This window comes from Chlorocebus sabaeus, chromosome 2 (genome assembly GCF_047675955.1).
Source record: "Chlorocebus sabaeus isolate Y175 chromosome 2, mChlSab1.0.hap1, whole genome shotgun sequence".
Taxonomy (NCBI): domain Eukaryota; kingdom Metazoa; phylum Chordata; class Mammalia; order Primates; family Cercopithecidae; genus Chlorocebus; species Chlorocebus sabaeus.
Window position 1 is genome coordinate 79,574,718 of NC_132905.1, and position 12,502 is coordinate 79,587,219.

Below are 12,502 nucleotides of genomic sequence, written 5' to 3' on the forward strand. Positions count from 1 at the left end.
TAACTTATTTCCTCAAGTTCTCACAACAAAGAAGGGATATAGCTGGGATTTAGAACAAAATGGGCTTATTTCATGGCCCATGTTTTAATCAGTACAACATACCTCCATTTGTAGGAATTGCTGTGTGTTTTCATCTTATTCCCAAGCAGCTTTCAGCCATAAAACAAAGGTAAAAATGGGGGAAAAAACAGAAAATCCATTCATTTCTAATGAATGAGGTCAATTAACAAATGCAAATAATTCATAATTTAGTGTGTGACACATAATCTCTGAGGTGATAGTGACTATTTGTCCTTTGGCATGATTATTCACTTCACTTGCTCACCAGCAAAGCCATTCTTATATCATTATATACAATATTTACCCATTAAACACAGAACCACACAATTTTCTTTACCAATACCAGTGACATGAGAACCATTACACAGCAATTATTTATAGGAAGTGAGCTCAACATAACTACATTAAGGAAGCTCCCACATATCTGAGTAATAGCCATATAATTTTTTTTTCCTGAGATATAACCTCAGAGTTTCTAATTCATAGATGCTGAGTTGGGGAGAGAAACTATGAGGTTTTCTACACCCTGCAAATGTGTTAATTTGCTCTATTTTAAAAACCTAAAGGCTGGAACAGTGGCTCACGCCTATAATCCCAGCACTTTGGGAAGCTGAGACAGGTGCCTCCCTTGAGCCCAGGGGTTTCAGACCAGCCTAGGCAACGTGGCAAAACCCCATCTCTACAAAAAAATGCAAAAAACAGCCACATGTGGTGGTGTGACTGTAGTCCTAGCTACTCAGGAGGCTGAGGTAGGAGGATCGTTGAGTCTGGGAGGTGAGGGTTGAAGTGAGCTGAGATTGCACCACTGTACTCTAGCCTGGGTGATAGAGTGAGATCCTGTCTCCAAAAAAAAAAAAAAAAAACAAAAAAGGAAAGAAATAAAGAAAGAGAGAGAGAGAAAGAGAAAGAAAGAAAGAAAGAGAAAGAAAGAAACCTCAGCCATGGTGAGTTTAAAATGTTTTTTAAGGTTCTGTTGATATTATAGTTAGTTAAAATAAATACTAGACTCTAAGTACACATCAAATGCAAATTTTAGTTTGCATATGTATTGGGGAAGGGTTGTGAGCTTTCCACTTATTTCATGTATTCATAGACATCTTAGTAGTTATCAGGATAATCTTTCCTAAAACCTTATAATGATTGCTATTTATAACCAGTAATACATTATATAATCTAAGCATAAATTTGTTCACTGTTTAAATATGAAAACCTATACTTTTTCATTGCTTCTAATATCTACCTTTTATTTATTTTATGTTTTACATTCTTTTTTTAAAATTATGTTTTGTGAGTACATAGTTGGTGTACATATTTATGGGGTACATGATATATTTTTATCCAGGCATATGGCATATGTAAATGGAGATCCATCAACCCAAACATTTCTTTTTGTTACAACATTTAACTATACTCTTAGTTATTTTTAGTTACATTATTACCAAATGTATAATATTGTTGACTATAATCACCCTGTTGTGCTATGAAATTATATTTGCTTTTTATAGAGCTCATTATCATTTGTCTTCATTATTCAATCATTTTTCATTTATTTTCTAAGAATAAATTATTTTTCTCTTTGGAGGAATATAAAAATTTAGTAATGTACTTCATGTTGAAAACTTGGAGGGAAGATAAATAGATGATAATAGATATATGGATAGATAGATAAATGATAAAAAGTGAAATAGAAAGTAAAGCTGGGTGGTCTTAATATTTCATATGATCAGCATGATATTTGAAAAAAATCATTAAAAATGACAAGAAAGTGGACAGTGAGTTGTTAGGGAAAGCTCACGTCAAGGAGGAGGGCAGAGGAAGCCCATAGCCCAGAAGGTGGCAGTGTGCTTGACATATTTAACCAAGAACACGCAGGACAACAAATGCTGGAGTAGTGTGAGTGAAATGGGGAAATTTAAGAGATTAAATGAAGGTCTAGATGTTGCAGGCTATTGAAAGTCATTGTGAACTTTATGGCTCCAATTTTGAAAGCAATGAAAAGTCCTTAGTTTGAAGCTGAGAAATGACATGACGAGATGTGGTAGACATTGTGATGTGCAGGTCATCTCACACTTGGATGAGAATCTTGTTGCCTCGGCTACTGGGATAGTGTTGGCAGGCAGCCAGCCTTTACCTTCCAGGTGATTCAGAGTTTGCCACAGCTGCAGGGACCTTGCCCAATATCATGCCCTTTTCAGGGTGCATCCCAAAAGAATAGCCCTCTAAGCTTATCTTGGAAAACTTTGAGATAGCCCTAAAAGGTTTTTACAACTCCAGAGCACCCAGTGAGACTGGCTGCGTCTGCAACTGTCTTTCACCTTTAACTTCTCCTTCTGCCTATGTTGCTTCTTTCTTTTTCCATCCATAGCTGTTAAAGGAAAAGATACACCTTGATAAATAAACTGTGTATTAAACCCCATCTGAGAATCTGCTTATTGAGGAGACCAACTTGTGTATGTGACACAGGTCTTCACAGGTTAACTATGGTGGTTGTGTTGAGAAAAAAAAAAAACAAAACAGGGATAGATAGACGTAGAGAGAGTATTTAGGAGACGACTGAATCATACAATGGTTTAGGTGTTCTAGACCTAGTTTATAGTAGATGAGGTAAAAAATAAATAAATACGTGGACAACTTCCAGATGTATTATCAATTTAATATCAAATATGGGATGTGAGAGGAAGATAACAGTCAATTGTGACTCCCAAATATTGAAGACTAAGAAAAAAAAAAAACAAACAGTTGCTATTAGATGAGATACAAAAGGCCGCATTAGAAGCAGATTTTGGGAAAAGTTCCTAAGCACAGTTTTGTCATTTTAGGTTAAGATGTCTTTTATACTTCAGAGTGCAAATGCACAAGAAGCTTGGAAATGCCAATCTGGAGTAAAGTGTAAAACAAAGTAGCAAATATAAAAAGCCTTGTTTACTCATTTCTGCTTGCCAGTGTAATTTTACAATGCCTCTGGCTCTATGATGACATATAGGTCTCCAGAAAAATGTTTTGAAGACAAAAGAGAATAGAGAACATGGTCCCCTATGTCTCTTGCCTGAGCCACTACATTCTATATAAAAGATAAATGACCTAGGCTGGGAATGGTGACTCATGCCTGTAATCCCAGCACTTTGGGAGGTTGAGGCAGGTGGATCATGAGGTCAGGAGTTCGAGACCAGCCTGACCAACATGGCAAAACCCCATCTCTACTAAAAATACAAAAAATAACTGGGCATGGCTGCGTGCCATCTGTCATCCCAGCTACTCAGGAGGCTGAGGCAGGAGAATCGAGACTGGGCAACAGAGCAAGATGCTATCTCAAAAAAAAGAAAAGAAAAGAAAAGAAAAGAAATGACCTTAGCCCTTTGCTTTTCTTACACATAAGATAATGTCTGACAGGGTTAGTTATTATGCTTCTGTAATCTAGAACTAGATGTGCTCTTACACCCAAACCACAATATGATTCTACTTTAACGTAACTTGTAAGTAGGTGAGACGTGATTTTGCAAGCACTGAACCTCCACCACGGGTGTATAAGAAGTGGGCTGAAATACTCATTGAATCTCTCTACAGGGCTGCTCCTGAGACTGAGGCTTCAGTCTATAGTCCCCGGTAAGATTACTGAATAAAATTCACCTTAATTCTGTAAAAGCTTGATTGACTTTCTGTAGTCAATGGGACTATAGCCACAGGAAAGAGGTATATGTTTAGAAATAATATAGGTTTAGATTATATTTAAAAACAATGAAGCTGGTTGGGCACACAAAAGGAGTATATGTGGAAATATAAAGGATTCAAGGACTGAGGCCTGGAACCCTCCAGTGTAAAGAGGTGAAAGAATTGAGTTAAGCCGGGCGCGGTGGCTCACGCCTGTAATCCCAGCACTTTGGGAGGCCGAGGCAGGGGGATCACCCGAGGTCAGGAGTTCAAGACCAGCCTGACCAACATGGAGAAACCCCGTCTCTACTAAAAACACAAAATTAGCCTGCATGGTGGCGTGCGCCTGCAATCCCAGCTACTCGGGAGGCTGAGGCAGGAGAATCGCTTGAACCCGGGAGGCGGAGGTTGCGGTGAGCCGAGATCGCGCCACTGCACTCCAGCCTGGGCAAAAAGAGCGAAACTCTGTCTCAAAAAAAAAAAAAAAAAAAAAAAAAAAGAATTGAAATAAAACTAAGAAAGAGACACTGCAAATGGGTTTCTGGTGAAGGAGGACAGTGGTATTTATGAGGTAAGTGAAGACAATATACGAATGAGGAGAAACTAATAATGTGTGTTAAATTCCATGATGAGATGAAGAGGACTAAGACTTGAGCATTAGATATTAAAAAGCAAGTATCCGTGGTGATATTGACAAGAACAGCGTTAGTGAAGTGATGCATTGGTAAAAGCCTAAAAACACAGTTGGTCCTGAAGAGAACTGAAGAAAAGCTATTGTGAGCAACAAGTAAGTGAAACTCCTTTGGAAGAGCTTTCTGTAAGGGATGTGAATAAATGGGTTAGTGATTAGTGGTAAAATTAAGTCCATCGACAATGGTTTTAAGATGGCAGAAATAACGACATGTTTGCCTGCCGCTGAGAAAGAGCAGTAGAGAGAGTAAGTTGAAGCTGTCACCATAAATAAATGAATCTGGAGCAGTGACCTTGAGGAAATGAGAGCATCTGTGATCTAACCTCTGAGAAGAGGAATATGGATTGCCAAGCCAAAGTAGCATAAAAGAAAGTATAGAACGTGGGGACAACTATGGGTAAAAGGGTAAATGTGCTAATATGAGCTTATAAGAATTTCCTTCTTATCAAATCTATTTTCATTATCAGATAAGAAACAAAGTTGTTTGGCAGGAATGAAGACAGATGAGGAGATGTTGGAGGTTTAAAGGTAGAGCAGAAGGTCTTAAGTACAATTGTTGTGAAGTATTCATTTTTATATTCTAAGAGCTCTTAAATTGTATTTGTAGTTGTCGCTTAATGTTGTATTCTACAAATTAATTCATATCAATAAAATAATAGATTTACATATACTGTCCTGTATAATCATTTGATAAGAAAATTGATTGTTTGTTTCTCATCACAATGTTAGAGGCGATAAAAAGATCTTTTACTTTCTCAGCAGCTTTCGTTTTAATCTGATTTTATGCTGGAGGCAAAGCATTGCATTGATTTCTCCAAGCAAATTGCTTATACCAAACTCTAGTAGCAGCTCTTCTGGCAGTCCTTAGATCAATGATAACCAATAAACAGTGTCTATGTCTTTTTTGAATTATTTGTTTGCAAGCTAGAGAAATAAATTAGGCTACCTTTAGCAAAATTAAGTAATTTATTGGAAAGATAGGGGACAACCCACAGAATCAAAGCAAACGCTACAGAAAACAATTCTTGAAAAGGACTGAGACAAGAGAACTCCTGTAGTTTTTATAAATCAATGGGCAGTCTCCTCAGAAAACAAAGACAGGATGGATTAACCTAAACAATGGCTCAACATAGCTATATCTTTTACAGAGACTGTAAAAACAGTGAAACACTTGTTCATTCTTCTTCTGCCATTTAAGGCTACTGCTCTGTAACACCTCATTAGCTCCAGGGTTGTGAAAATTCAAAGGAATAGAAGATTGTTTTGAGTTTAAAGCTGGAATTAAGCCACATCTTTTTGGTTTCATCCATATTATACATTATAATGAAGCCAGTGACGATGGATTATTAATTAGGAAAATCAGTGGAATTTGTGATTATAAATGTTTTATCTTTATGCACTGTATCTGTTATATGACTTACTACTCAATGGCAAAATGTTACTCTGCTAAGGAGCTTGCAATTCACTTACTCTTTTAAAACAGCTGATCAGAAATAGGCACCATCTTTCTCTCATTTTTCTACCCACTTTCTGCTCATGACATCTGTTACACTAGGTTTAGTGTATTATTTCTAATACTAATGGGCAAGTGTAAATTCTTAAACAAAATGTCAAAAACTGGGCCTCTGCCAACAGAATCTCAATATTTATTCTTTTTCAAATATTTATGGCATGCAGTTGGATATACTAGTGCAGTTGATGCGTATCATTTTCTCATTTCAGTATAAAGAGTATTTTTTATTTACTGATATATTTAATTGTATAATTTAGAATTTACAGTACAATACTGTAGTTAGACTGTAACTTCTCTAACTTTAAGATTACATCATCCCAGCCTCTAAATCTCTTAATAATTAACCATATTAGTATACACCAAGACAGTTTTATCTGTCAATTTGTCATAATAACCTTACTATGCCATCATGTTCTAGGCTTCCTCATTGCCCAAATTCAGTGCCAGTTCTTAAGTTTATTGGAAAGAAAAATAACGCAATCAGAACAGAAAAAAATAGAATGAGAGCACAATGAAGAAGTAGACAAAAAATGAGAAAGAAGCAGGAGAGACAGTGAATACAGATAGTTGAACCATTTTGCTTGTTTAAAGTAGGGGGAAATGACAACAATTAGCAATATTTCTGTTATGCATCAATATCTCTTATGAAAATCGGAAAATTCTGGCAATGTGACTAGGAATTAAATAACTAATAATACTTAGAATTTTATCTGTCTCCTTTCAATCACTTGTGATTTATGATAATTTATTTTCTATCATAGTTTTTTAACTCCCAGATTTTTGTGGCCACACTCTTCATTTCTTATCATTTAATAATATTTAGAAATAAGATCCATCAAAAGTTATAAATTTTTCTATATGTATGCTTTAGATAACTCAATTCTCTGCCTTTTCATTTATCTTTAGCTTTCTCCTCTCAAATTTAGTATTTTGCTACCTCTCTCCTCTCTCTCTCTCTCTCTCTCATTACTTTAAAGAGTTTCTGATGTGGTAGAAGAGATACATCTTTCCAATTCATCCCTCATTCAAGATATGAAATATATTTTTAGATGACACTAGACTTTTGCAGCAAAATAATCTGGAGAGAAGATGAAGAATCACATTACCTACTGTCACTGTTTATGATGATGGCCTTGCCAAAGTCGTGTACTGGAACTTGTATCTAAGGCAAACTACACACAGGCAAGGCCATTTTTATTTTAACTTCATAGTGCAGGATGGGTGGAACTTCAATCTTCAAGTTTTCTCCGGAAATTTATTTCTTTTAAAGTTCCACTCACTCCCCTTTGATGAATGGTTAGAAAAGTAAACTCACTCTTCCATTTAAAAATAAGTGCCTCAGGGTCAACAATGTAATTTCTCCCACTGGACATTTTATAGGAACAAAATGGTCAAATAGTTTCTTGCTGAAAATAAATTGTGTGTGTAACATGCAGCCTGATTTTTTCCCCGGTATACGTAGAACTTCTGTTTCTTAGTTTTGTTTGTTTTGGTGAAGTGAGATTGTTGCATTAGGAGAAGATATGTGACATGGCCATAGTGTTTGACTCAGTGACTCAATGGTTAAATAGAAGAGCGGTTTATTTGTCAAAATCGTTATAAATTTGTGTGAGATACAGTTGCCCATATACAGTAGACACAAAGTAAAATGAACAAAAACCATACAGGTTAGAATTTTTACACAATAGAAATTCACATATTTTTCTAATAGGAAAAACAAATCTGCGAATACACCTCAACCTCATCTTTGTCAATTATTTTCAACTTTTTTCCGTTTTGTTTTTTTAATACCACACAGTTTATTTAAAACATTTAATTGCATTGTGACCTCATGGTGGCCAACAATCTTACAATTAAAATACAATCAATTAATCCCTGTCGCTTTCCTGAACCTTACTCTCTTTGTAAGATTATCTGTATGTTTTTCCTACTTAAATTCCTGGAACAGCCTCTTTGTTCGTCTTTTCCAAACCCAGAAAGGCTCATTTTTTCCACTGAGTTTTGGTTTCATTTATTAATAGCAAAGTCTCAAAGTGTCGAAGGCTAGATTGATATCCCAGGAGGAGTAAATACCTCCCTAAAATGTGCCTTGGAAATATCTGTTGGTAAAGGAGCAGATGCTCTCCTTCAGAAAAGGCGCAGAAGAACCTCTTGAACTTGCTGTCACCAGGTATGTTAACATCCCTCCTTCAAGACCTCAGTGACCCTACTTCAGACTTGTTAGACTCTAAGGTTCTTTTTTTTCACATAAAATAATCAAGTTATGCACAATTACAGGTGACTCCAAGTACTGGGAAATCTCAAACAGCAACCAGTACTGGAAAGCAGTTTTCAGCCAGTAGAGATCAGTTACACGATTTGGATGTAGGGAAGCCTCATGGGACATGTGATGGAAACAAAATCTCTGTTTTCATGTAACTAAAAGTATCTTCCTCTAACCTCACAAAAATGTTTGGCTCCTTCTTCCTGTCATTAACCTGGGTTTGCTATTTTCTTATGATTAAATTTTCTCTCTTGCAAACGTTTGATATACATGTTTATGCTATTATTGTTATTATTTTAGATCAGCATCATAGTCCCTAGTCTATTACATTTATTTTTTAAACTATATTCTCAACTCCACCTTCATTTCTATCTAGTCTAACTGTCATACCACTGTCTTCAGAGCTAGCTTTTTAGCATAATTTACCATAATTTTATAAAATATAGCAAGGAATTTAAGATAATTTTTGTAAGAAATTAGAATTCACATCTATTTCTCAAGGGTCAGACTTGTTTTGGTAAATAGTCATTCTCTAATTTTTAACAGTTTCTGACATAAATTTGGTGCTCAAAAGTATTCATTGAATTGAACATTTAATTAAAAAGCATTAGAATCTCCTTGAAGACATAGCTATCTTGTATAATTTCATACTGATTGAAAGAATAAACAGCGCTTGGCACATTGTAGATTTTCAAATGGTTATTTGAATGAATGGCTACTTGGAGTATATTAAAGATTTAGTCTAAAATGCAAAATAATGGTAATATTTTAAGCGTTTCTTTGCTTTAATGGGGATTCCTATTTTCAGGGCATCAAATTCTTAACATTTAGAGTGGAAGTTCAGCAGGTGGATAAACAACAACAATAATACATATAAAAAGTGAGAAATGCATGGTGATGGGCGTTGTAACTATTGCTGTCATGTCTACAGATTCACACATAAATATTAGGAAAATTGTGATAATTAAACTATTCCTGCCTCGAGCTGTTTTAGAAATGCAAATCTGGAAACTTTCTGCCTAGTGAAACAGGAGGCAGTTTCTGAAAAAAATGTATTATTTCTCCAGTGAAATAGCCAGCAGGAAGGATTGTTCTGTCTCTTTGTCTGAATCTGTCATGTTAGGACGAGATAACCAGAATTGCTGCAGCAATCTTGCTACCTAGACAATTAAGATACATGGAGAACTTAGACACTTGAAAATAGTGCTAAACTGATCATTGAACCAACCTGAAATTTACCCGTCTTGGACTTCCTGAGGAAAGCACTGTGTTTTTCTTATTTCCAAAAATAATTGAGTCGCATTTTCATCATTTACAGTCCACAGCAGCCTAAGAGATTGACAATTTTTTGTGTTACTTTCTGTGGTGATTTGGTGTTTGCTTTATTTACTTAGTGCTATCCAAATTCAGTTCCATGAATAGTTAAGTTACCTAACACAAATGCACAGAATGAAATTGAATTTAAAATAAGGATAAGTAAAAATGAGGATAAATAAAGATATTATAGCAAGTTGAAGGCAAAATGAATTCACTGATGGGAATATCATCAACTATTCTGTAGTTTACCATTAACAGTTGTAAGCAGTTAATTTGGTCCTGAGATTCCTATCAGCCTACGTGAGGAAGAAATCCTATTAATTCAAAAAGTGTATTCAATTAAGTAAAAAGAAAGCAGGCCTGGCACGGTGGCTCATGTCTGTAGCCTGGAATTCCAGCACTTTGGGAAACCACAGCAGGAGGATCACTTGAGCCCAAGGAGTTTGAGACCATCCTGTACAACACAGTGAGATCTCCTCTCTACAAAACAATTTAAAAATTATCCTGGCATAGTGGTGTGTACCTCTAGTTTCAGCTACTTGGGAGGCTGATGCAAGAGGATTGCTTGAGCCTAGGAGATCAAGGCTGAAGTGAGACATGATCATACCACTGCACTCCAGCCTGGACTACAGAGTAAGATCCTGTCTCAAAATAAATAAATAAATGAATAAATAAATAAATAAATAAATAAGAAAAAGGAGGTCATTGTACAGAAAATAAACATCAGGTTTACTTTATTTTTTTAATTTTATTTTGTGTGTGTGTGTGTGTGTATTTGTTTTGGTTTGTTTTTGTCATGAAGTATAGCTATAAGTCTTTATATGACAACGAACTTTAAGAAGTACTTATAACTCAATGTCATTTCCAATTCATCCTGAAGAGGTAGCTCTCTTTCAATGTGAGGAGACAATGTATTTTTGTGATTATCTATCTTTGATAAAAATATGAGCTCCCAGTGACTAAAAAAATTCAATTCAAACTGTATGGAACATTGGAAAAAAAAAAGTTTGGTACCATTTTGCTAACTCAAAAGTTAAAGCAGAAGGCAACGTTTGACCTAGGTCTCCTCACCAGCATCACCAAAGATCCAGCCTCTGCCTAGTACATTTTCTGTTATTTCTCTCAGGCCCAGCCTTCTGGGAGGCCATGAGTTTCTCTCAGGCAGCATCAGGTGCTCTTCTTGGAGTCACATAGGAAGGCCAACCTTCCTGCTCACAGAATTGCTCTTCAGATGGAGACAGAGCTTCACTCTCAGAGCAGCCAAAGCCAGCACAACTCCTGAGCCTGGTTTTCAGTGGCTTAAAATCTGTAAGACGCTTTCCTGAAACAAATGAATATAATTAGGCTGATTGGATTAAGCCAGTTACTAAGTCTATATAGAAGTGAAGCTGTGGTCCATCCCACCAAAATTTATTAAGAGTTTTCCAAAATATTGTCAAAAATAATATTAAAGAGCACAGACAGAATGAAAAGTCAGAGGAAAGGAGATTTTCCTCCCTGTCTCCCTGTCTCTGTTTCCTTGTCTACCTTCTTCCTCTCTCCCCTCCCCCTCCCCCTTCTATCACCCTGACATCTCTCTTCTAGAGCTGGGACACCCTTATTTTTCTGTCCTTGGATATCAAAACTCTGGGACTTTTGGTTTTTGGACTCTGAAACTTACACCTGAGACCCTCAGGGTTTTCAGGCCTTCAGGCTCCACCTGAGAGTGACACCTTTGCCTTCCATGGTTCTGAGGCTTTGGGACTTGGAATGAGCCACACTACTGTAATATTTTAGGGTCTCGAGCTTACAGAAGATCTATGTGGGAACTTCTCAGCCTCCATTATTATGTGAGCCAATTCCCCTAGTAAATTCTCTCAGATCTATATCTATCTATCTGTATATATCCTACCACTTCTATCCCTCCACAGAATTGTGACAAATACAACTGTCTTGTAAACTAGAAAGATTTTTAAATATAACTACAAGTAATCCATTCAGGAGAAAGAAACATAGCACAGGATATTTTTATTAAATCAATTTGATAAGAGAGATAGATTTATTAACTGGTATAAGGGAGCATCAGTACAATTAAAGCATACCTAATTCTAATCGTAATTGTGAGTGGAAAGCTAGCTTTTTACTTCCACTTATACAGGAAGGAATATTCCAAACGTGGGAGAGTTATATAGACTAACATAAATTGTTCATGCATTTGTTTGCAAATTCTATTGTTTTCTTTTTGATAGAAACTCAGTGTTAAAAAAATATATGCAATGATTCACCATAAACCTGCTAAATCTGTGCAGCTGATGAATCGAGGGTGCTGTAAAATTCATTTAATTTACAACAAGTAAATACACAGAGATTAGTAAAATTGCCAAGTTGATACAAATTCACATAAAATTTCCTAAACTTGAGAATACATTAAAATAGCTCAAGGCTTTAGTATAAATGTCAACAAATAGCTATGCAGGATTAGGGAATGATAAGGTGATTTTACATTCTTAGTTATGCTTTGAACATTTGCTTTGTTTTTAAATTTTTGTACTGTATGACACTTATTTCTATATGCAAATTGTCCATTCTAACCACTAGTGACAATAGAATACATGTATCGTTAAATTCATATGGCTTTGTCTAGCTTTAAAAAAAAATCATACTGGATACCTTTTTTCATGAGGCAAACAGGGTAGGCAATCATTAGTGTTAGCACATTCCTTTTCACCTCAAGAAAAGTGTATACATTTAGAACCTTCTCTTCAGGGTCAGTCCTCATAAAATTGTATGCATAAACAGATTTTTAAAACTCTCATATTCCTTGAGTTTATAAAAAAATTGCCTGAATCTTACTTATACTCATGTTATTCAGAAACCTTCTGGTATTATGAAATTAATAACAGAAGAAGACTTCATAGCTAAAGTAATTAGGAAAGTTAAAGCAAGGAATCATACAAAACAATATAAATTTAACATTTGGCTGTGTTAATTTTATTTTAATGTAAAATTTACCTACATAGTGTTTTGGATA